The 27,156-nt window shown below is 40.2% G+C and overlaps 1 protein-coding gene and 1 pseudogene across 1 annotated transcript in view; one reads left to right on the top strand and one right to left on the bottom strand.

The window, feature by feature from the left end:
• JAZF1 (JAZF zinc finger 1) overlaps positions 1–27,156 on the bottom strand; it is a 390,681-nt gene that overhangs the window by 21,928 nt on the left and 341,597 nt on the right. The gene's annotated exons all lie outside the window — the stretch shown is intronic.
• On the top strand, positions 5,084–5,491 carry LOC143685267 (golgin subfamily A member 7 pseudogene; annotated as a pseudogene).

Here is a 27,156-nt window from a genome sequence, read left to right as displayed (position 1 = left end):
AAAAAATCTATAAATGGGACCTCCTTAAAATTGAATACTGTCCTTCAAAGGACTTTGCCGAAAAGATGAAAAGGCAGCCAACTCAATGGGAGAAAAAATTTGGAAACCACATATCTGATAAGGATTTGATATCCAGAATATACAAATAAATTCTACAACTCAACAATAAAGACAAATAACCCAATTAAAAATGGGCAAAAATTAGGAATAGACATTTTTCTAATGAGGAAATACAATTGGCTAAAAAGCACATGAAGAGATGCTCATTTTAATTAGCTATTAGGGGAAAAGCAAATCAAAATAAAAAATGAGAAATTAACTCACACCTATTAGAATGACCACTATTAGATAAATAGGAAACTACAACTGCTGCAGAGGATTTGGAGAAATTGGAACACTTATTCTCTGCTGGTGTGTTTTAGTTTACTAAAGCTGCTGGGATGCAACATACCAGAAATAGAACAGCTTTTAAAAAGGGAATTTATTAAGTTGCAAATTTAGAGTTCCACGGCCATAGAGATGTCCAAACTAAGGCATCCAGAGAAAGATACCTTAACTCCAAGTAAAGGGCCAATGACGTTTGGGGTTTCTCCCTCAGCTGGGGAACGCACGTGGTGATGTCTGCTAGCTTTCTCTCCAGGCTTCTTATTTCAGGAAGCTTCCCCTGAGGGTATTTTTCTTCTTCATCTCCAAAGGTCTCTGGCTATGTGGGCTGTCCGTTCTGTGGCTTTTTACTAAATGGTTACTTTTAAAGGGCTCTAGTAAGCAGCCCCAGCTTGAAAGGGTACAGATACATCTCCATGGAAACGAACTAATCAAAAGTTACCACCCATGATAGGGATTTCGGGAAGAAGGCGGAATATGGTAGATTGAGCTCAGCTCTGCTTCAAGGAAGGGTTAGAGAAAGGATGGAAGGGCGACTGAGGCAGCGATTTAAGAGGGCAAGTGATTTAGGAGAGTGTTCTGCAACACATGGGGCGGCCCTGGTTGCAAAAGCTGAGAAGCTGAGACACAGAGAACTGGATCCTAATGCAGAAGCCGGGAGCCCACAGGAGTGTACAGACAGGGAGATGGGGTCTAGGAAATAAGCCAAGCCACTGTCCTTGAATGCACTACCCGCACCAGGCCAGCCCTGTGACCCGTAACTCACCCCATATCCCTCAGACCTAAACCCCATCATCCACCCCCACTCCCCGTGCTCCAAGTGCCCCTGCCCCACCAACTCCAAGAGCCTGTACCTGCCCTACACCCCCACCCCAAGTGAAGCCCAACCCATCACTCCTGCACCCCCACCCCTCCCGAGCACTAACTCCCCTTCCCTGCTCCCTGAAGGCTGTCACCAGCACATAAAGGCTGCAGGCACTAACCTCCATACCCAGGCTATACCTGCCTCCAGCCCATAGTGCCACACAGCCTCACCCTGCCTGGTGAGCTCTGTGCATCAGTTTACCACACTCTGAGTCCCACGCATGCGCATGGCCCTCAGTCACGCCCCCAGCTCTGGGAAAACGACCTACGAAACTGGGTCATATCCACCCCCAGGCCATGCAGGCATAACAAGGACCTGCAGCCATAGCTTTGCGCATGCGCACGCTAAACCAGCGCACACCAGGGTTACGCCCCCCCCAAACCCGAGCACCCACACAGCTGCACCCACACAGCTACATCCTCGCTACTGGGCGCCCTCATTTGCAGGTACCAGCGTAACATCCCCATCCACCACCTGTGCCTGTGCTGCAATGCATCACAGCACTGTTGTGCCTTGCCCTGTGCCAGGCATCCTGCTGCACACCTATCCTGCAAACACAAGGCTTTAGACTACTGAAGTAAATCAACTTCCAAAGTCAATCAAGACGGTAACATGCGACAAAAACAACAGAAGACCACTAAGCATATCACAATGCAGAGAGATGTAGCCCAGCATTACCACCGAATTAAAACACAGGAGGAGACACAGACATTGGAACTACTAATCAAAGATGTTCATATAACTTCACTATATAACGTAAGTGGGAGGCTAATGACATAAGGAGATTAAGACAGGAGAAGAGCATAAAGAGAAATTTGAAAGAACAGAAAAATAGCAGATATCACAGAGATTAAAGATTCTGTTGATCAAACAAAAAATGTACTAGAGACACACAACAGCAGATTTGAAAAGGCAGAAGAAAGAATAAGTAAACTAGAGGACAGGATAACTGATTTTGAATGCTCAAAATGGCAAATGTCAAGAGAGATGGAAAAATTTGAATTGGATCTCAGGGAAATGATGGACAAAACAAAGCACACAAATAAAACAATCATTGGTGTCCCAGAACGAGCAGAGAGGAGTAAAGGGCTAGGAAAAGTAGCTGAGGCTATAATGGGGGAAAACTTCCCAGCCCTTATAAAGGACATAAATATAGAATTCAAAGAAGCCCAATGAATTTCAGACAGAATAAATCCAAACAGGGCTTCCCCAAGACACATACTAATCAGTCTGTCAAATGTTGAAGAGAAGAGAAAATTCTGAAAGCGGCAAGAGAAAAACATTCTACTACATACAAGAGAAACCACATAAGACTGAGTTCAGACTACACAGTGGTCACCATAGAGGTGAGAAGGCAGAGGTATGATATATTTAAGATCCCTAAATAGAAAGACTTCTGGCCAAGAATTCTGTATCCATCAAACTGTCCTTCAAAACTGAGGGAGAGATTAAAATTTTCACAGTCAAACAAATCCTGAACTAATTTGTCAAGAAAAAAAGACAGGAGAGGGAAGTCTAAAGGGGGGCACAGAATCGAAGAATACCAGTAAAGGTAACTTAAAGGATAAAAAAAGAAAGAGGGAAAAGAATATATATTTCTGATGAATAAAATAAAAAAAAAGATGAAATAGTGAATTCAAGAAATATCTTTTCAGTAATAACTTTGAACATGAATGGACTAAACTTGTCAATTAAAAGATATAGATTGGCAGAATAGATTAAGGTATATAATCCATCTATATGCTGCTTACAAGAGACTCATCTTAGATACAGGATACAGATAGACTGAAAGTGAAAGGATGGAAAAAGATTTTCCACACAAGTTGTAACCAAAAGAAAGCAGGAGTAGCTATACTAATATTGGACAAAATAGACTTTAATTGTAAAGGCATCATAAGAGACAAAGGCCACTATATATTAATTAATGGGACAATTCACTAAGAAGATATAACAATCATAAATGTTTATGCTCCCAATCAAGGAGCTCCAAAGTACATGAGACAGACATCGGCAAAACTGAAGGGAGCGGTAGATGTTTCAACAATAATAGTAGTAGATTTCAATACACCACTCCCTCTACAGATAGAACAACCAGACAGAAGACCAACAAGGAAATAGAGAAGTTAAACAAATTGATAAAGGAATTATACATAACAGACATATATAGGTCATTGCACCCCCAAAACACCAGAATATACATTTTTCTCTAGTGCTCATGGAACATTTTCCAGGATAGATCATATGCTAGGGCACAAAACAGGTGTTCATAAATTTAAAAAGATTGAGATTATTCAAAGCACTTTCTCTGACTGCAATGGAATGTGGATCTTAATAACCACCAAAGAATGAGAACATTCACAAATATATGGAAATTAAATAACACACTCTTAAACAATGAGTGGGTGAAAGAAGAAATCGCTAGAGAAATCAGTAGCTATCTGGAGATGAATGAAAATGAGAATACAACATATCAGAACTCATGGGATGTGGCAAAGGCTGTGCTAAGAGGGAAATTTATCGCCCTAAATGGCCATATTAAAAAACAAGAAAGAGCAAAAATTGAGGACTTAACTGTCTACCTGGAGGAACTTGAAAAAGAGCAGCAAACTAACTCTGAAGCAAAGAGAAGAAGAGAAATAACAAAGATTAAAGCAGCATTAAATGAATGGGAGAACAAAAGAATAATAGAAAGAATCAATAAAATGAAAAGGTGGTTCTTTGAGAAACCCAATAAAATTGATGGATCACTTGTAAAACTGACAAAGAAGAAAAGAGAGAGGATGCGAATAAACAAAATCAGAAATGAGAAGGGGTACATTACCACACCCTGAAGAAATAAATCATAAGAAGATACTATGAACAACTATATGCCAACACACTAGACAACATAGATGAAATGGACAAATTTCTGGAAACACACAAACAAGTTACACTGGCTCAGGAATAAATAGAAGATTCCAACAAACCAATCAAAAGTAAGAGATTTCAATCAGTCATCAAAAATCTCCTGCAAAGAAAAGCCCAGGGCCAGATGGCTTCACAGGGGAATTTTATCAAACATTCCAAAAAGAACACCAATCCTGTTCAAATTTTTCCAAAAAATTGAGGAGAAAGGAACTCTTGAAGCTAATATCATTTTAATATCAAAACCAGATAAAGATGTTTTAAGAAAGGAAAACTACACGCCAATCTCCCTAATGAACATAGATGCAAAAATTCTCAACAGAATATTAGCAAATTGAATCAACAACACATTAAAAGAATTATACCTCATGACCAAGTGGGGTTTATACCAGGAATGCAAGGATGGTCCAACACAAGAAAATCAATTAATGTAATACAGCACATTAATAAATCTAAAGGGAAAAAAAAAATCACAAGATCGTCTCGATTGATGCTGAAAAAGCACTTGACAAAATTCAATATCCTTTTCTGATAAAAACACTTCAAATGATGGGAGTCAAAGGTAACTACCTCAATATGATAAAGGAAATATATGAAAAACCAATAGCCAGCATCGTACTCAATGAAGAGAGACTGAAAGCTTCCCCCTAAGATCAGGTACAAGACAAGGATGCCCACTGTCACCACTATTATTCAACATTGTGCTACAAGTTCTAGCTAGAGCAATCAGCAGGAGAAAAAAATAAAAGGCATCCAAATTGGCAGAGAAGAAGTAAAACTTTCATTATTTGCAGATATCTACAAATCTACAGCAAGGTTACTTGAGCTAATAAATTCAGCAAGGTGACTGGATATAAAATTAATGTGCAGGGTGGCACAACAGCAGCTGGAGGGCAGAGAGGAGGTGGTGAGGCCGGTCCTGTCCTCACCATGATGCTGCAGCAGGCCCCGATGTCTGGGAAGTTCTTTATTCAGCGAGACTACAGCAGTGGCACACGCAGCCAGTTTCTAACCAAATTTCCTGTGGAACTGGAGAACCAGATTGATACACAACAGTTTGAACAAATAGTTCGAATGTTAAATAACCTTTATGCAGAAGCAGAGAAGCTTGGGAGCCAGTCATACCTTGAAGGCTGGCTTGTTTAATGGCAAAACCATCTTCTTAGCATGGGAACTCATCATGAGATGGTTCTGAAGAAAGTCTCCAAATACATTCACGAACAAAATGAGAAGATATAGGCTCCCCAAGGCCTCCTCCCAACAGATCCCATTGAAAGAGGATGTTGAGTTATTAAAATAACCATTTATGAAGACAGAGGCATGAGCAGTGGAAGATAAACCATAGAATTAAAACCAATGTAAGGGAATAGATGGGAGTGAAGGTGGTTGTATAGACCTATGTGTTCCACTGATTAACATTAGGAATATTAGTTAGTTCTTGCAAGAATTACTTCAAAGATATGATTCTTGTATAATGTCATGGTTAGGGACAGGTGTCAACTTGGCCAAGTTGTGGTACCTGTTCATCTGATTGGGCAAGTGCTGGCCTGTCTGTTGCAATGAGGACATTTCATAGGATTAGGTCATGATCACGTCAGCTACATCCACAGCTGATTCCATTTGTAATCAGCCAAAGGGGAGTGTCTTCTGCAATTAGTGATGCTAAATCCAATCATGGGAAGCCTTTTAAGGAGGACTCAGAGGAGACAGGTTCCATTCCTGCTTTGGCTGGTGAGCCTCTCCTGTGGAGTTCATCCAGGCCATCCATTGGAGTCATCAGCTTCGCAGCCTGCCCTGTGGATTTTGGACTCTGCATTCCTACGGTCACGTGAGACACTTTCATAAATTTTATATTTGCAAGTGTTCCCTGTTGATTCTGTTTCTCTAGAGAACCCTAACTAATACATATAAAGAGTGTTTAAGTCCAGGGTACAGGGGGAAAACTGCTATTGCATGCTACAGGCTATGTTCAAAAAGAAACCATCAGCACTACCACAGCAACAACAGCGGCAAATGATGGGGGGAGGGACAAGAGTTAAGAGGAGGTTTAGATTTCCTATTTGGTGAGGGTGTGTTTATTGGTTTTCTTTCTCTTGGGAACAATGAGATTATCTAAAATTGAGAATGTTGATGGACTGTGGACTTTGGGCACTATACATGATGCCCGATGAATGCAGGTGGCTGAAAGATACACTGACAGAGAAGTAGATTGGCAAACGATGGTGTATATTTATTAACAAAGGTTGTGCTTCTACAAAAAGGAACAAAGTTGTGAGGCATGCAAGGAAGTGAAAGAACATGTGGGACATTTGATGAGACAAAATAAGCCAGAAACAAAAGCACAAGAATGGTATGGTCATCTTTAGAAAATACTTATAAGAAAACAGGGGCCTAGATTGTAAGCTTTTAGAGCAGACACATTAAGTCCAGAGTGGTGATTATTATTTCTGGATTCTGAGAGGCTGTTTTACATTTATAACTAGATATTTAGAGATAAGAACAAAGCCGAACAGGTTGAGGTCAAAATCATTCAGAATGTAGGGGAAAGGAAGACTTCTATATTTTAGAACCTCACATACTCTTTGAGACCAATGAAAGAAAGGTTTATTTGGTCTGGAACTGAAATTTTCTGTAGTGCGTAATATAATACAACCTAGATGTATAGTTCATTGAACAATTGAAACACAGGGAGCACAGAATAAGAAAGAGGTCCTTTAATCCTGTATAGATTATTGTAGTGCCTGGATACATCCTAGAGTATATTATGCAGATAATAAAAAAATATTGGTAAAGTCCCCTGAGAGATGGGAGAAAAATACAGAACTATTAAACTTTACAATCATGGAATCCCCTGATACTGTGTCAAACTTCAGGGACACTCAAATCAATAGACCATGCTCTTGATCATGAGACTTACTCCTGTAAAACTTATGTAGGTAGCTGAGAAGGTTAAACTACCTTTAGGCATGCCTAAGAGTTACTTCTGCAGGACCTCTGTTGTTGCTCAGATATGGCCTCAATCTCTCTACGCACAACTCTGCAAGTGAAATCACTGTCCTCCTCCCTACATGGGACATGACATCCAGGGGAGAAAGACTCCCTGGCAATGTGGGACATGACTCCACAGATGAATTCAGACCTGGAACCGTGGGATCAACAATTTCATTCTGACCAAAAGGGGGAAAAGAAGAGTAATTAATAAAATATCAATGGCAGAGAGAGTTCAAATACAATCGAGAGGCTACTCTGGAGGTTGCTCTTATGCAAGCTTTAGTTAGACCTTGCTACCTATCATAACCTGCCAACCCCCAACCAGGACCATTCTAGCCAGTCCTAAAGAACACCTAGGGCAATATATAAGAGTCCACAAGGGTTCCATGCACTAGAGTAACTTTCCAGAAACCTCCAACCTCCAGATGGGTCCCTGGTCCAGATGAGTCCTGAAACCTAGCCCAGCCTCTCCAGAACATCAGATAGTTCCATCTCCCTATCTTATATTAGTCACAGATCCTTCCAATATGAAAAATTTAGCATCACCATAGCCTAAACACTCCTAAAGAGAGGGATGGAAAGATCAAAGGTGATGCTGGAGTTATATAGAGAAAATAGGATTTAACAAATGAATATGATTGCTGAATTATTAAATTGGTATCTCTTTTAGTCTCCAGTATTTTAGAGTAGCTAGAAGTAAAAACCTAAAATTGTGAAATTGTAACCCATGTCAAACTCCGAAATATGTTCTGCAACTAACTGTGGTGCTGTGCTTTGAAATTTATAGCTTTTTTGCATATATCTTATTTTTCACACACAAAAAAGAATGAATAAAAGTCAACTGTGATAATAAAAAAAAATATTTAAGCCCTCTAGCCTCCTATACTGTGGAGCAGCTAGAAGAAAAAATGTGCGAGGATCATATGTTAGTCCATGACAAACTCTGGGATCAGAGATCCCTTCAACTACTTGTTGAAGAGTGCTTTGAAAACTATCGCTTTTTTATTTCTTTGTTTTGTATATATATTATATTATACAATAAAAAAAGTTAAAAAAAATTAATGTGCAAAAATCAGTAACATTTCTATACACAAGCAATGACCTAACTGAGGAGTCAGTTAAGGAAAAAATTTCATTTCAAAATAGCAACTAGAAGAATCAAGAACTTAGGAATGAACTTTAACTAGGGACGTAAAGGACTTGTACACAGAAAACTACATAATATTGCTAAAAGATATCAAAGAAGATCTAAATAGGTGGAAATACAGTCCCTGCTCATGGACAGGAAGGCTAAATATAGTTAAGATGTCAATTCTTCCCAAATTGACCTGTAGATTCAATGCAATACCAATCTAGAGTATCAATGCAGTACCAATCAAAATTCTAACAACCTACTTTGAAGTCTTGGAAAAGCTAGTTACCAAATTCATCTGGAAGGGAAAGAGACCCCGAATAGCTAAAAGCATCCTAAAAAAGAAGAACAAAGTGGGAGGATTAACATTTCCTGACTTTAAAACCTATTATAAAGCCACAGAGATCAAAATAGCATGGTACTAGCACAAGGATAGAAGCACTGACCAATGGAATCAATCGAGAGTGCAGAACAGACCACAAAATCTATGGTCAACTGATTTCTGACAAGGCCCTCAAATCCTCTGAACTGGGACAAAATCATCTTTTCAATAAATGGGCATGGAAGAACTGGATATCAATAGCCAAAGGAATGAAAGAGGACCTCTACCTTATACCCTATACAAAAATAAACTCAAAGTGGACCAAACACCCAAATATAAGAACTAGCACCATAAAGCTTCTAGAAGAAAATGTAAGGAAACATATTCAAGACCTAGTAATATCAGGGGGCTTCCTAAAATTAACACCCAAAGCACAAGCAACAAAAGAAAAAAGTAGATAAATGGGAACTCCTCAAAATCAAATGCTTTTACACTTCAAAAGACCTTGTCAAAAGGTGAAGAGGCAGCCAACTCAATGGGAGAAAATATTTGGAACTCATATATCAGGCAAAGGTTTGATATCCTGTATCCACAAGGAAATCATACAATTCAACCACAAAAGTACAAAGAACCTAATTATAAAATGGGCTGAAGAAATGAATAGGCATTTTTCTGAAGAGCAAATGCAAATGGCTCAAAAGCACATGAAGAGATGTTCATTTTCATTGGCTATAAGGGAAATGCAGATTAAGACTACAATGAGATAACACCTCACACCTATAAGAACGGCTGCTATTAAACAAACAGGAAACTATAAATGTTGGGGAGGATGTGGAAAAACTGGGACACTTATGCACTGCTGGTGGGAATGTACAATGGTGCAGCCACTATGGAAGACTGTTTGGCGGTTCCTTAGGAAACTAAATATCGAGTTGCCCTATGACGCAGCAATAGCACTACTTGGTATATACCTAGGAGAGTTGAAAGCAATGACACAAGCAGACATTTGCACACTGATGTTCATAACAGCATTATTCACAGTTGCCAAAAGATGGAAATAAACCAAATGCCCATCAACAGACGAGTGGATCAACAAAATGTGGTATATACATACAATGGAATTTTATGCAACATTAAGATGAGAAATGACATCCTGAAGCACATGACAAGATGGATAAGCCTTGAGGACATAATGCTGAGTGAAATATGCCAGACATAAAAGGATAGATACCGTATGATTCCACCTTAATGACCATGGTAAAGGTAAAATCAGAGGTTTATAATACAGAATATAGGGGAGTTAGAGATACATAGAAGCTAGAGATGGGTGAACAGTTAGCTAATGAGGTTGAACTCCAATGTAAGGGAATAGATAGACGTGAAGACGATTCTCTAGTGGATCTATAAGTAACATTACCCTATTGAAGATGAACAAGATTGAAAGGGGTTGTATGGACCTATGTGTCCCACTGATTAACACTAGAAATATAAATTAGTTCTTGCAAGAGCTTCTTCAAAGGTCTGATTCATGTATAAAGAGTGTTTAAGTCCAGGGTATAGGGGGAAACTGCTATTGCATGCTATAGGCTATGTTTAAAAGGAAAACATCAGCACTACCACAGCAACAGCAGTGGTAAATAATGGGGGGAAGGACAAGAGTTAAGAGGAGGTTAGATTTCATTTTTGGTGAGGGTGTGTTTATTGGTTTTCTTCCTCTTGGGAACAATGAGATTATCTAAAAGTAAGAGTGCTGATGGACTGTGGACTTTGGGCACTATACATGATGCCTGATGAATGCAGGTGGCTGAAGGATGCACTGATTGAGAATTAGATTGGCGAGTGAATACTGTTCGTTTTGCTTCTACAAAAAGGAACAAAGTCGTGAGGCATGCAATGATGTGAATGAACATGGTGGATATTTGGTGAGGCAAAATAAGACAGAAACAAAGGAACAATTATGGTATGGTCTCCTTTAAAAAATATTTATAAGAAAACAGGGGTCTAGATTGTAAGCTTTTATAGCACACGTTTCGTCTGGAGTGGCAATTATTATTTCTGGATTTCGAGAGGGTGTTTTATATACAGATATAGCCTGATATTTAGAGATAAGAATGAAGCCCATCAGGTTGGGGTTAAAGTAATTCAGAACACAGGGGTAAGGAAGACAGTGTCTATATTTTAGAACCACACATACTCTTTGAGACCAAAGGAAGAAAGGTTTATTTGGTTTGGAACCAAATTTTCTGTAGCACATAATCTAACTCAACATATCTATATAGCTAATTTGAATAACTGAAACACAGGGAGCCTAGAATAAGAAAGAGGTCCTTTAATCCTGCATAGCTTAATGAAATACCTGGATATATCCTAGAGTATATTAAGTAGATAATCAAAAAGTATTGGCAAAATTCCCTGATGGATGGGAGAAAAACTATGGAACTATTAAACTTTAAAATCAGGGAATCTCCTGATACTGTGTCAAACTTCAGGGACACCCAAATCAATAGGCCATGTAGTTGATCTTGAGGCTTACTCTTGTGAAGCTTATGTAGGTAGTAGAGAAGCTTAGCCTACCTATAGGTATGCCTGAGAGTTACTTCTGGAGGGCCTCTTTTGTTGTTTAGAAGTGGCCTTAATCTCTCTAAGCCCAATTCTGCAAGTGAAATCATTGCCCTTCCCCCTACGTGGGATATGACAACCAGGGGTGAAAGTCTCCCTGGCAGCGTGGGAGATGACTCACAGGGAGGAATCTGGCCCTGGCACCGTGGGATCAACAATTCCATCCCAACCAGAAGGGGGGAAAGAAGTATAATTAATAAAGTTTCAATGGCAGAGAGAATATACTTTATGAATTACTTTAACCCCACATAGAGTCAAGAGGCTACTATGGAGGTCACTCTTACACAAGCTTCAGTTAGAACTTGCTATCTATCATAACTTGCCAACCCCCAACAAGGACCATTCCAACTAATCCTAAAGAACACCTAGGACAATATATAAGATTCCACAACGGTTCCATGCACTAGAGTAATCTTCCAGAACCTCCAACCTCCAGATGGGTCCCTGGACCAGATAAGTTCTGAAATCTAGAAGGCGCAGTCTCTCCAGAACATCAGATAGTTCCATCATCTACCTACCCCATATTAGTGACAGAGCCTTCCAACATGAAAAAGTTAGAATGGCCATAGCCCAAATACTCCTAAAGAGAGGGATAGAAAGATCATAGGTGATGGTGGAGTTATACAGAGAAGAGAGGATTTAACAAATGAATATGAATGCTGAATCATTAAATTAATATCTCTTTTGTTCTCCAGTATCTTAGAGCAGCTAGAAGTAAAAACCTAAAATTGTGGAATTGTAACCCATGTTAAACTCTGAAATATGTTCTATAATTAATTGTGATGCTGTGCTTTGAGATGTATTGCTTTTTTGTATATATGTTATTTTTCACAGAAAAGAAAAAAAGTCAATTGTGATAATAAATAATATTTATTCCTTCTAGCCCCCTATATTCTGGAGTGGCTTAAAGGTAAAATGTGAGAGGATTGTATGATAACCCATGACAAATACTGGGATCTGTCCTGTAACTACTTGTTGAGGTGTGCTTTGAAAACTATTGCTTTTTTATTTCTTTGCCTTGTATATAGGTTATATTACACAATAAAAAAGTTGAAAAAAAAGCACCACCCACAATTGGGTGGGTCACATCTCCATGGAAACAATAAAAAAGATTCTACCCAGCAATAGTGAATGAGGATTAAAGAACTTGGCTTTTCAGGGGTACATGTCAGTTTCAAACCAGCACATGGTGGGAATGTAAAGTGATATAGGTGGAGGTGGGTCCAAGATGGCAGCTTAGTGAGGTGTGGGATTTAGTTTGTTCTCCGGAGCAGCTAGTAAATAGCCAGGAACAGTACAGAACAACTGCTGGGGCCACGTCGTGACTGGACGCACAGCGCACCCCAGTCTGAACTAGCTGTACCACCTGTGATCCTACTCAGAACCACGAGTCCCCTAAGCTGTGGAGGCCAATGCCCCTCTCCCACAGGCTGGTTTCCAGAGGGGAAAGAAAAGAGACTACTAACAGCAAAGGGCTGAGTTCAACAAAGCTCCAATAGTGGAATTAATTAACAAATTCTGACTACTAAAATTAGACCCCCAGCTCAGCTGAGCCTCTAGTAAAAGCTGAGGTTGCTGGTTCTTGCCCCAGCGCTGAGGGGGCAGGGCTGACAGAAAAAGAAACAAAACAAAACAGAACTTTTTTTTGGATCCAACAGCACACTAATACTTGAAAAGGTCAGAGCCCTGAAGGAAAGGAGGGGGCACATAGAACCTGGAGATACATAGAGCAATGTACCAACTTGAGCTCTTGATTGGCAAAGCCAAGGAACAGGGCTCCTGCTCTGGAAAAGGATTATTATTATTTTCTTTTTTTGTAGCTGTGTTTCTACAGCTTGACTGCTCTTTGGATACAACTGCAGGGCTTCTCAGGCTCCAAATGCCCCAGGCAAGGGTGGAATTAAGCTTGTCTGAGAGGCAAAGAGGCTGGTTACATGAAAGGAAGTAATTTCCTGGAGGCTGTCCCCTCCCAGGAGCGGGGCAGGGGGTGGGCAGCTCAGGTGGAATCCCTCCCTCAAAGCCAGACTACAATTTCTCCTCTGTCTGGACCATGTCCCAGCAGGGAGAGTCTGCTGAAGTTAAAGGTAAAGCATCATTTTATGCTGGCGGGACCTGCAGACAAGCACCACATACTGGGCAGGACAGGAAAAACACAGAGTCTAGACGCTTCATGGGAAAGCTTTTCAACCTGCTGGGTCTCATCCTCAGGGAAAACTGATGCAGGTGACTCTTCCCTCCTAAGAAGAGGCTAGTCTGGTCTGGGAAAATCTGACTGGGGTCTATAATACCTAAGTAGACCCTCCTAAGGGGGAAAAAAAGGTACCAAACAGGCAGGGAAAGAAATAAGAAAACAAGAACTGGAAAATTCTGATCTGTTATACAAAACCTAAGCTAGAGATCTAGAATAAGCTGAACTGAATGTCAAAGAACAGGTAGACAACAAAGTCATCCAGCAAGAAAATCCTAAGTAAAAGGGTGAAAAAAATCTCCAGAATAAACTAATTATGGAAATTAAATGTCTAGATGCCAGCAAATAATATACAGGAAAATTCAAGATATGGCCTAGTCAAAGGAACAAAGCAACAATTTAAATGAGATACAGGACTTGAAACAATTAATTCAGGATGTTCAAACAGACATGGAAAATCTCATCAAAATCAAATCAATGAATTGAGGGAGGGTGTAAAAAGGGCAAGGGGTGGCCAAAAAAAAAAACAAAAAACAAAACACCAAACAAATCACAGAACTTTTGGGAATGAAAGGCACAGTAGAAGAGATGAGAGCAACAATGGAAACCTACAATGTCAGATTTCAAGAGGCAGAAGATAGGATTAGTGAACTGGAGGACAGGACACCTGAAATCTGACAAGCATAAGAAAATATAGGGAAAAGACTGGAAAAAATATGAGCAGGGACTCAGGGAATTGAATGACAACATGAAGTGTACAAATATACATGTTGTGGGTGTCCCAGAAGGAGAAGAGAAGGGAAAAGGAGGAGGAAAACTAATGGAGGGAATTATCACTGAAAAATTTCCAACTCTTATGAAAGACTTAAAATTACAGATCCAAGAAGTGCAGTGTACCCCATTACAGATCCAAGAAGTGCAGTATACTCCAAACAGAATAGATCCAAATAGATGTACTCCAAGACACTGGCTAATCACAATGTTAGATCTCAAAGAGAAAGGGAGGATTCTGAAAGCAGCAAGAGAAAAGCAATCTATCACATACAAGGGAAGCCCAATAAGACTATGCGTAGATTTCTCAGCAGAAACCATAGAGGCCAGAAGACAGTGGGATATATATTTAAGATATGAAAAGAGAAAAATTGCCAATCAATAATTCTATATTCAGCAAAATTGTCCTTCAAAAATGAGGGGGAAATTAAAACATTTTCAGACAAAAAAAATCACTGAGAGAATCTGTGACCAGGAAACTGGCTCTGCAAGAAATACTAAAGGGAGCACTAGAGACAGTCAGGAGAAGACAGCAGAGAAAGATGTGGAGAAGAGTGTAGAAATAAAGACTATCAGTAAAGGTAAGAAAAAGAAAAGTTAGATATGGCATATAAAATCCAAAAGGCAAATTGGTAGAAGAAAGTACTGCCTGTACAGTAATAACACTAAATGTTAATGGATTAAACTTTCCAAAAGACAAAGACTGGCAGAATGGATTAAAAAACAGGACTCATCTATATGCTGTCTACAGGAGATGCATTTTAGACCCAAGGATAAACAGAGGTTGAAAGTGAAAGGTTGGGAAAAGAGATTTCATGCAAACAACAATTAGAAAAGAGCAGGGGTAGCTAAACTAGACTTCAAATGTAAAACAATTAAAAGAGACAAAGAATGACACTATGTATTAATAAAAAGAACAATTCAACAAGAAGACATAACAATTATAAATATTTATGCACCAAGCCAGGGTGTTCCAAAATACATGAGGCAAACACTGAAAACACTGAAAAGAGAAATAGACACATCTACCATAACAGTTGGAGACTTCACTTCCCTGCTCTCATTAATGGACAGAACATGTAGACAGAGGATCAATAAAGAAACAGAGAATCTGAACAATACAATAAATGAACTAAACCTAACAGACATTTATAGAACATTACATCGCACAACAGCAGAATATACCTTTTTCTCAAGTGCTCACGGATCATTCTCAAGAATAGACCATATGCTGGGTCACAAAGCAAGTCTCAATAAATTTAAAAAGATTAAAATCATACAAAACACTTTCTCAGATCATAAAAGAATGAAGTTGAAAATCAATAGTAGGCAGAAGGCCAGAAAATTCACAAATATATGGAGGCTCAACAACACACTCTTAAACAACCAGTGGGTCAAGGAAGAAATGACGAGAAATCAGTGAATATCTCAAGGCAAATGAAAACACAACATATCAAAATTCATGGGATGCAGGAAAAGCAGTGCTAAGAGGGAAATTTATTGCCGTAAATGCCTATATCAAAAAAGAAGAAAGAGCAAAAATCGAGGAATTACCTGTCCACTTGGAAGAACTAGAGAGAGAATAGCAAACTAACCTCAAAGTAAGCAAAAGGAAAGAAATAATGAAGATTAGAGCAGAAATAAATTAAATTGAGAACATGAAAACAATGGAGAAAATCAACAAAACAAGAAGCTGGTTCTATGAGAAAATCAATCAGATTGATGGGCCCTTAGCAAGGTTGACAAAAAGAAGAGAGAGAATGCAAATAAATAAAATAAAAAATGGAAGAGGAGCCATAACTACTGACTCTGAAGAAATAAAGGAGGTAATGAGAGGATACTATGAACAACTTTATGTTAATAAACTAGACAATGTAGTTGAAATGGACAACTTCCTAGAAAGGCATGAACAAACAACATTGACTCGAGAAGAAATAAATGACCTCAACAAACCAATCGCAAGTAAAGAAACTGAATTAGTCATTAAGAAGCTCCTAAAAAAAAATTTCAGGACCAGACAGTTTCACATGTGAATTCTACCAAACATTCAAGAAAGAATTAGTACCAATACTGTTCAAATTCTTCAGAAAAAAACTGAAGATGAGGGAAGGCTACCTAACTCATTCTATGAAGCCAACATCACTTTCATACCAAAGCCAGAAACAGATACTACAAGAAAAGAAAATTACAGACCAATCTCTCTAATGAATATGGATGCAAAAATCCTCAACAAAATTCTTGCAAATTGAATTTGCAGCAGATTAAAATAATTATATACTAAGTAGGATTCATCCAGGTATGCAAGGATGGGTTCAACATAAGAAAATCAATTAAGGTAATACACCATATCAACAAATCAAAGCAGAAAAACCACACGATCATCTCGATTGATGCAGAAAAGGCATTTGACAAAATTCAACATCTTTTCTTGTTGCAGACACTTCAAAGGATAGAAATAGAAGGTAATTTCCTCAACATGATAAAGGGAATATATGAAAAACCTGCAGCTAACATCATCCTTAATGGAAAAAAACTGAAAACTTTCCCCCTAAGAGCAGGAACAAGACAAGAATGTCCACTGTCACCACTGTTATTCAAGATTGTGTTGGAAATTCTAGCCAGAGTAATTAGACAAGAAAAAGAAATACAAGGCAACAAAATTGGAAAGGAAGAAGTAAAACACTAACTGTTTGCAGATGATATGATACCATATGTTGAAAACCCTGAAATATCCACAGCAAAACTACTAGCGCTAATAAATGAGTACAGCAAAGTGGCAGGTTACAAGATCAACACCCAAAAATCTGTACTGTTTCTATACACTAGTAATGAACAATCTGAGGGGGAAATCAAGAAAAAGATTCCATTTACAACTGCAACCAAAAGAATAAAATATTTAGGAATAAATTTAACTAAGGATACAAAAGACATATACAAAGAAAACTACAAGAAATTGCTAAAAGAAATCACAGAAGTCCTAAGTAAATGGAAGGGCATGCCGTGTTCATGGATTGGAAGACTAAATACAGTTAAGATGTCAATTCTACCTAAATTGATTTATAGATTCAATGCAATACCAATTAAAATCCCCAAAGCCTACTTTTCAGAAATAGAAAAACCAATAACCAAATCTACCTGGAAGGTCAGGGTACCCCAAATAGCTAAAAATATCCTGAGAAAGAAAAATGAAGTCGGAGGTTTCACACTACCTGATTTTGAGGTGTATTATGAAGCTACAGCATGGTACTGGCATAAAGATAGATATACTAACAGAATGGAATCAAGTCGCGTGCTCAGATATAGACCCTCTCATCTATGCACAACGGATCGTTTTTTATTTTATTTTTTTATTTTTTGACAATTGATCTTTGGCAGTTAAGCCAACTCACCTGGGACAGACCAGTCTCTTCAATAAATGGTGCTTGGAGAACTGGATATCCAAGTGCAAAAGAATGAAAGAGGATCCAAATCTCACACCCTACACAAAAATTAACTCAAAATAGATCAAAGACCTAAACATTAGCTCTAAGACCATAAAACTTTGAGAAGAAAATGTAGGGAAATGTCTTATAAATCTTATAATAGGAGGCAGTTTCCTAGATCATACACCCAAAGCATGAGCATTGAAGAAAGAAATAGATAAATGGGAACTCCTCAAAATTAAACACTTTTGTGCATCAAAAACTTTGTCCAGAAAATAAAAAGACAGGCTACACAGTGGGAGATAATATTTGGAAACGATATATCAGATAAGGGTCTAGTATCCAGAATATATAAAGAGATTGTTCAACTCAACAACAAAAAGACAAACAACCCAATTACAGAATGGGCAAAAGATATGAGCAGACACTTTGCAGAAGAAGAAATACAAAGGGCTAAAATGCACATGAAAAGATGCTTAACTTCCCTGGTTATTAGGGAAATGCAAATCAAAACCACAATAAGATGTCATCTCACACCCACGAGAATGGCCATTATCAATAAAACAGAAAATGACAAGTGCTAGAGAAGATGTGGAGAAAGAGGTACATTAAGCCACTGTTGATGGGAATGTAAAATGGTACAACCATTGTGGAAGGCAGTTTGGTGGTTCCTCAGGAAGCTAAGTATAGAATTGTCATATGATCTGGCGATACCATTGCTAGGTATCTATTCAGAGGACATGAGGGCAAGGACCCAAACAGACATTTGCACACCAATGTTTATAGCAGCATTATTTACAATTGCCAAGAGATGGAAAAAGCCCAAATTTCCATCAACAGAAGAGTGGCTAAACAAGTTGTGGTATATATATACGATGGAATATTATGCAACTGTAAGACAGAATAAAGTCATGAAGCATAACATGGATGGACCTTGAGGACATTATGCTGAGTGAGACTAGTCAGAAACAAAAGGACAAATACTGTATGGTCTCACTGATATGCAGTAACATTAATGAATTAACTTGGAGAATTTCAGTTAAGAACAGAGGCCATCAAGAGATAGAAATAGGGTAGATTTTGGTTAATCAGAGCTGAAGGGATACAGATTGTGCAACAGGACTGATCGTAAAAATTCAGAAACGGATAGCACAATACTACCTAATTGTAGCACAATAATGTTAGTTCACTGAATGAAGCTGAATATGAGAATGATAGAGGGAGGAGAGCTGGGGGCCAAAAAAATGAAACCAGAAGTAAAGATAGACCATAAAGACTGAGATGATATAATCTAGGAATGACTAGAGTGTACAATGATAGAGACTAAATGTACAAATTAAAAAATGTCTTTACATGAGGAAGAACAAAGGAATGCCAATATTGCAGGGTGTTGAAAATAGATGGTAATTCATATATTAAAAATTTAACTTATGTGTGAAACTAAAGCAAATAATGTTCATTTGGTACAAAATTTGTATTTTGACTAGTGCATTTCCTAATATAACTTATATGGATAGTTTAATTGAACACCATAAGTATACGAAGCTTTGAATAAGGCATGAGATTTTGTAGGTTTGTCCAGAGTGATGGCCCTGATAAAATCCCAGAGTGATTCGAACAGTGAATAATATGTATTTGCAAAGTCCCCTGGGGGAATGGCAAAAAGGGGGAAAATTCAACTTTCCCATTAGGAGAATTCCTGATATTCTCACAAGCAGTGATGACAACCAAATCAATAGGCCGAGCACTCAATCTTGGGGTTTGTCCATATGAAACTTTATCCCTACAAAGTATAGACTAAGCCTACTTAAAATTAGGTCTTAGAGTCACCCTCAGAGAACCTCTTTGTTGCTTAGATGTGGCCTCTCTCTCTCTCATCCAACACGGCAAGCAAACTCACTGTTCTCCCCCTCTCTACGTGGGACATGACTCCCAGTGGTGTAAATCTCCCTGGCAACATGGGACAGAAATCCTAGAATGAGCTGGGACTCAGCATCAAAGGATTGAGAAAATCTTGACTGAAAGGAGGAAGACTGAAATGAGAGAAAGTAAAGTGTCAGTGGCTGAGAGATTTTGAACTGAGTCAAGAGGTTATCTGGAGGTTATTCTTACCCATTTTATAGCTATCCCCTTTTTAGTTTAAGGTGTGTTAGAGAGGCTAGAGGGAAGTGCCAGAAACTGCAGAGCTGTGTTCCTGTAGCCATGTTTCTTGAAGATGAATGAATGATACAGCTTTCGCAATGTGACTATGTGATTGTGAAAACCTTGTGTCTGATGCTCCTTTTATCTATGATATTGACAGATGAGTAAGAAATATGAATTAAGAATAAATAATAGGGGGAATAAATGTTAAAATAAATTGAGTAGATTGAAATACTAGTGAACAATGAAAGGGAGTGTTAAGGGATATAGAAAAAAATAGGGGAACAAACGTTAAAATCTATTGAGTAGATGGAAATACTAGTGGTCAATGAGAGGGAGGGATAAGGGGTATGGTATGTGTGAGTTTTTCTTTTTTCTTTTTATTCCTTTTTCTGGAGTGATGCAAATGTTCTAAAAAGTGATCATGGTGATGAATATATTACTATGTGATGATATTGTGAACCACTGATTGTGCACCATACATGGAATGTTTGTATGTTAAGAATGTTCATGTTTGTATTTGTTTTGGTTTGATTAAACAAAAGAAATTATAAATAAATAAATAAAAAGTACATAAAGACAAGAAAAATGATATAGCTGCTGTGAAAGGTAGTTTGGCAGTTTCTCACAAAGCTAAGTATAGAATTGCCGTACGATCCATCGATCCCACTATTCAGTAAATATTCAGCAGAACTGAAAGCAGGGATACAAACAGACATTTGAACACTGATGTTCATAGCAGCATTATTCACAATTGCCAAAAGATGGAAACAATCCAAGGGCCCATCAATCGATGAATGGATAAAAAAATATGGTATGTGTGGAATATTATTTGGCAGTCAGAAGGGATGAAGTCCTGAAGCATGTGACAACATGGATGAACTTTGAGGACATAATGCTGACTGAAATAAGTCAGATACAAAAGGGCGAGTATCGTATGATCTCACTAAAATGAACTAGAACATGTAAACTCATGGACATGGAATCTAGAATATGGCTTACCAGGAGATAGACTGAGGCTAGGGAGTGGAGAGCGGATGCTTAAGATGTGCAGGGTTTTTAACACGGTTGAATTTAAATGAGTGGAAATGGACGGAGGTGACAGCAGCACATTATGGCGGATGTGATCAGCAGTGCTGGACTGTGTGTGAGTGTGGTGGGAAGGGGAAGTTTACAGTGCTGTGTCACCAGAAGGAAAGCTGGAGAATAAAACATGGGGCTGTATAACTCAGTAAATCCTGTGGTGGATGATGCTGAGACTAACAGTACAAATATGATAAGCTTTCTCCATGAACTAGAACAAACGTATAAAACTATTACAAGGAGTTAATTATTAAAAAGAAATAAGTGATCTGTGGACTACAGTTAACGGCAATATCTTAATATTTGTTCAACAGTAACAACGTACCACACCAATACTGGGGTCAGTGATAAGGGGGGAAGGGGTTCGGATGTTTTAGGCCCTCCCCTTTGCTTCTCTCCATCCCTCCCCAGAGTAATGAATTTGTTTCATGAAGTAATGAAAATCTTCAAAAACTGATTATAGTGATGAATGCACAACTATGTGCTGATACTGTGAGCCACTGATTGTATACTTGGGGAGGAATGGTATGGTGTGTGAATGTATCTCAACAGAATTGCATTAAAAGAAAAGAAAAACATAAGCCTGCATTTCCTGGCCTGGGTGCCTGAGCTTTTTTAGTCAAGGCTGGCTTGCTCTGTGACACAGGACTTCTGGAGCCCATGTCCTTCTTCCGCTTGGTGCCTTCCGTGCAATTCCTAGGGCCATTCCAGATCGCTCCTCCCAGGAGGACAGGTCCCTCAGTGGGGTCCCCCTCACTCCTCCCTGTTCTTGCCCAGTTCCTACTTTTCCTGGAACTACTGGGCTTTCTCGCAGTTCCCTATCTGCTAATGGTGATGGGGAGAAACAGCATCTCTGTTTTACAAACAGATATCTACTTCAGTAAAGAACTATGTCTGTCTATGCCAGTGCTCTCTACCATGCTGCACATTTTACAATATGTCCCTGTTTTGAGTATAATTTTGGACTCATGGCTCTCCACAGACAGGCCCTAATTACCAACCATTTCCACATTCTTTGACACTCAAATGACCACAACTCAGCCAGCAGAAGCCCCTGTAGGGCCACCTCTTTTTGCTCTTTCAAGTCTTTCTCCATTACTGTTTCCTTAAATTTATTTTACATGCAAAAAATCAAATAGTTGTATGATGCTGATAACTGCTCCCCGACTCCTTTATGTGCTATTTCCCCATTTCTGAACACCACGTTTTGCTACTAAAAGGATTTTATTATACTATATGGTCTCCTTACTATTCGATGTTTACATTATTAGGACACCAGGTCACACACTGACCTATGCTCAAGTTCTTGTTTTCCTTGGCCTTAATAAACGCTGGTTCCACGTTTGCTTAGTAACCTCATATTGTCGCTGTCATTTTTCACCTTCATCCTCTTCCTCACTGTAATAAACGCAGCTGACACGTATGAGGGCTCACTGTGCAGGCAGGTGCTAGGAGCTGCGCCCCTGCTCACTCGGCCCTGTGTGGTGGGTCCTACAATTATCTTCTTGTACATGAAACGCAGGCTCAGAAAGTCACGGCCGGCATCCCTGCGGGCTCCAGGGCCTGCGTTCTGGACCAGCGCACTTACCATTTCTTCCTCTAACTCATCCCAAACTCACCACCCAAACTGTAAATCTCTGACTGACACATTAAACGCATCGTATTCCGGTCTCCTCCCTTACTCTTCTCTCTCCTCTCCCTCAAAACAGATCAATGATACAAATATCAGAGCTAAAACTATAAAACAGAAAAAGAGGACATAAGATTAAAGGAAATGTCAAGAAATTAAAAATATACCCCTTTTCATAAGAAGATAATCTATGAATTATGTAAAATCGGGAAGGAAAAGAATGATAAAAGGACATGAAAATTCAAGAAGAAAGTGTGCCAGGCACATGGGATTTATTGAACAAATATGAAAGGCAGAAGCAATATACAGAAATCGGACTTCCTGGCACCACTGCTTTCAACTGCGTGACACTGTTCCTTGGGGGGACAGAGATCCAAATATAAGGCTGTAGTATAAACAATTAAGGCTGAGTGAAGAAACAAAAACATTCAACTATCTGAGATTTGGGTTCTGCCACCCAGTGGGTAAACAAAGATGCATAAATCCAATCTTCTGCCACCTTTCTCTGTGCTGATTTTTGGCGGAGGAGTGAAAATTACGAGTTGATGGCATGGTTGTAGGGCAGCAGCACTCTCCGCGATACAGATGGCAGAAAGCTGGCCCTGGCAGGATGCAGAGGCAGCCACCCCCAGACCAGCCCCACCCGGAAAGAGCGCTGGCTCCGCCAGGGAATGCAGTCCCGATGGCCGCCTGGCTGCGGTGACATGACCACTGTGGGCCCAAGGGCTAAGGTCTGCATGGAGGAGGGGATTCCTTCCCTCCTCCTTCCCCCATCAGGGAAGGTGGCGGGTAGGGAGAGTCCTAATCCATGGCTCAGGATTTTATTTGAGGTTAAGATCAAGGCTATTCAAACCAGCTCCTTCTAAAGGTTGTGAATTCAGGTTTTAAAGCAACCCACAAAGCAATAACAAGGAATTCTGTATTTAAATAGGCACAATCTCAGACAAAGATGACAAGAAAAAACACCTAGGAAAAAACTGTTTCCTTTCTCATTAACTGCTTATCCAGCGCCTCTTAATCCCTCTCTTCTTTTCTCTTGGAGACCTCAAAGAAGCTCTGCTTTTCTCTTCCCGACTCGTCTGGTGTCAAAACCCTTGGCTTGCTCCTGCTGGGCACTGGCTCCTCTTGGTACCTAATTCCCCAGCTCTTCATCTTGTTCAGTAGAAGAAAGAAAATGCTGAAGAAGCACAAGAAAATAGCGTCTCCTTTATTGTTCCATTATCTTGACGACATGGAAGGAAAACTGAGCATCAAGTAATGACCGTGCCCGTTCGGGGCAGCGCGAACCTCTGCCACCCTCCCGCCACCGACCCCGCCCCTTTCCTAAGTTCCGGGAGGGTCCACCTTCGGGGGAGATCAAAGTGACTCCTTCCCCCCGAGCTTTCAAGCTGCTGCTAAGGATTCAGAGATTTAATATACACATTTTGGCAATACGGTATAATAATATTAAAAAAGCAATCCAACCTAAGTCCAATGTAGTCTCTAAAGCGGTGTTTTGAAACCACGGACTGTGATGACCTGTAAACGGTCACGAAATCAATTTAGTGAGGCCGACTTAAAAAAACAAACTAAAGGGACGAAACGGAATAGAACGTATCGGAGTATAAGATGTGCTTGTGAAACCCGTTTCAGGTGTGTGTGTACAGCGTCGCAATGCAAAATACAGTTCTATACGACACACTAAAAAAGTTTAAAGCCATTTTGACCATCGGAATCTCAGTTCATACAACTTCTCTATGAAAGAATCAACACTTCCTTTCAGAAAAAAATTAACTTTTTAATCTTACATGTATATAGGATGTAAAACACGTTAAAAGGCGAAAGTGGAAGGTGGTTTTCGCGACCGGCACAGGTGTTGCATCAGCCGCTGGGAGGGCGCGGAGTCACGTGACGGGCCTCCTCCCGGCACCTCCCCGCTGCTCCGGCTCCGAGCGCGCGCACGCTGGGGGGAGACAGAGGCACGGCCACCAGGGAGGGAGCCGGCTGCAGGGAACTGGCCGGGCCGGGAGGCTGAGCAAAGTCCATTTACTCGAGCAGCCCGCAGAACTCCGGTCGCATTCGTTTTGACTGTTTTCAAGCATGGGGGTTATGAACTGAAATGATATTACAAAAACTATATATATATATATATATTTTTACAGCACAAATGCTGTAAATGTGTTGACTGCAATTAGAATGTAAACAAATTGACGAAAAAACAAAAATTTGTAAACACGTTGACAATGAAAATGAAAACAAATGGAGAAAAAGAGGTTTTTGTAACAAGTGATAACCAGACGTTTTTTGCGGGATATTTACGGACTGGCTTGATGCCAGGCAGAGGGTCACTTCGGTGAACTCGAAAAGAGCGCGGCTCGGCGTGGTCACCACTCGGCGCGGTCAGTAGGAGGCAGGCGGCGGCCACAGACGGGCGCTAGGTGCGACTCGGCGCCGCGACCCCACCAGCGCCTCCTGCGGGCCGCGCCGGGACCTCCACTCAACGCCCGTCGGACCTGGCTCCGCAGACGCCTCGCCATAGACTCCAGCCTTCTTTTGACCCACAGGCCGACTGAATTTTGAGACTATCCGTTACCTTTAAATGTGCCCTTGACTTGGTTACTGGCTCCCTGAGGTTAAGTAAGCAAATAAGCTGCACTGAGCATTCAAACCAGAGCCCCACAGGATTTGCTTTCAAGTGCTAAATTTACTTTTTGTTCCCACAACTACATTTATAGGGCAGTGGTCAACCTTTATTTTCTGGGAAAATGAGACAACCATCCCCGGTCTTAAGAAGGAACACCTGGCGTACTCTGAACTCTGCCCAGCCTGCCGCCAAGCTAAGGAAGCCTGCTAAGCAGGGCCCCTGCCAGGCCAGGGTGTCATCCCTGCCCGGCACTGCTAAAGAGCTGCGTAGAGCTCGGAGGGGGTCTGTGTGTTCACCAGGGGTGGCTGGCAGATGGCTCTCTTCCACTGTCCTCACATCCTCGCGGGGAACTGCTGTCAGAAGGTAAGCTCTGCGACTGGCGGGCTTGCTCTCCTCATTCCTCACGAAATCACAGATACTCAGGAGGGCGCCGGCCTGAGCAGGTCCCAGGCTAGTATTTGCGGAATGGAGGAAATCAGTGGTGGAGTTCCGTGCTGGGAATAGGATGGGACTACCAGATACAAAGCACATATGTAACAGACATTTTCACCTAGTAATTGCACTTATTTAATATAGGTGAGAGACCGTGCACATGAAAACTACCACGTAAAATGTAAAATGATATTAAAATGAAAAGAACTGTAGGGACGATGCTGGGGACCATGATCTGCAAAGATGCACGTGCACAGCAACTTCTTCCTTTCATTATGCCTGGTCGCACAACGACAAAGATCTCACCCAACCCAGCCCTGCCCAAGGCAATGTGGTAGGCAGCTAAGGGCCAGAGCTCAGAAGCCAGGCTGCTTGCACAGGCACACCGCAGAGGTATGGTGGGCCCAGCCCAGACTACCACGTGAAAGTGAATACTGCAGTAAGCCGAGTCACATGAAGTTTTTTGGTTTCCCAGGGGATATAAAAGTTATGGTTACATTATAGTCTATTAAGTGTGTAAAAACATTGCCTAAAAAACAATGGTCAAACCTTAATTTAAAAATTTTTTATTGCTAAAAAAAATGCTAGCCACTGTCTGAGCCTTCAGTAGAGTTGTCATTTTTTTCTGCTGGTGGAGGGTCATGCTGTGATGTCGCTGCCTGCTTACTGGGCAGGGTGATGGGGATGAAGGCTGGGATGGCTGTGGTAGTTCCCTGAAGTATGACAATGAAGTTTGCCACATTAATGGACTTTTCTTTCACAAAAGATTTATCTGTAGCATAGTGATGATGTTTGATGGCATTTTACCTGTGGTAGAACTTCTTTCAAAACTGGAGTCAATCCTCTCAAATCCTGCTACTGCTTTATGGACTAAGTGGATCAACAGTCTAAATCACTTGTTGTCATCTCAGCGATGTTCCTAGCGTCTTCACCAGGAGTAGATTCCATCTCAAAAAACCACTCGCTCATCCATCAGAAGCACCTCCTCATCCATTAATGTTTTATTGTGAGATACAGCAGTTCAGTCAGATCTCCAGGCTCCACTTCTAATTCTGTTCTCTTGCTATTTCTACCACATCTGCAGTTACTCCCTCCACTGAAGTCTAGAGCCCCTCAAAGTCATTCATGAGGGTTAGAATCACCTTCTTCTAAACCCTTGTTAATGTTGATATTTTGACCTCCTCTAGGTTCTTAATGGCACCTAGAATGGTGAATTCTTTCCAGAAGGTTTTCATTTGATCTTACCCAAATCCATCAGAAGAATCACTATCTAAGGCAGCTGTAGCCTTACAAAATATATTTCCTTAATGTAACTTGAAAGTCAAAATAGCTCTTTGATGGGCTACAGAATGGATGCTGCGTTAGCAGGCATGAAAACAACATTCCTCTCATTGCATATCTCCGTCACAGCTTTCGGGTGACTAGGTGCATTGTCAATAAGCAGTCAAATTTTGAAGGAAATCTTTTTTTCTGAGCAGTGGGTCTTAACCGTGGGTTTAAAATATTTAGTAAACCATGTATAGATGTGATGTTATCCAGGCTTTGTTGTTCCATTCATACAGCATAGGCAGATGGATGTAGCATAATTCTTAAGGGCCCTAGGATTTGTGGAATGGTAAGTGAGCACTGACTTCAGCTTAAAGTCACC

This window comes from Tamandua tetradactyla, chromosome 1 (genome assembly GCF_023851605.1).
Source record: "Tamandua tetradactyla isolate mTamTet1 chromosome 1, mTamTet1.pri, whole genome shotgun sequence".
Taxonomy (NCBI): domain Eukaryota; kingdom Metazoa; phylum Chordata; class Mammalia; order Pilosa; family Myrmecophagidae; genus Tamandua; species Tamandua tetradactyla.
The sequence above is the reverse complement of the archived record's forward strand: the minus strand, read 5'-3'. Positions and strand labels throughout refer to the sequence as shown.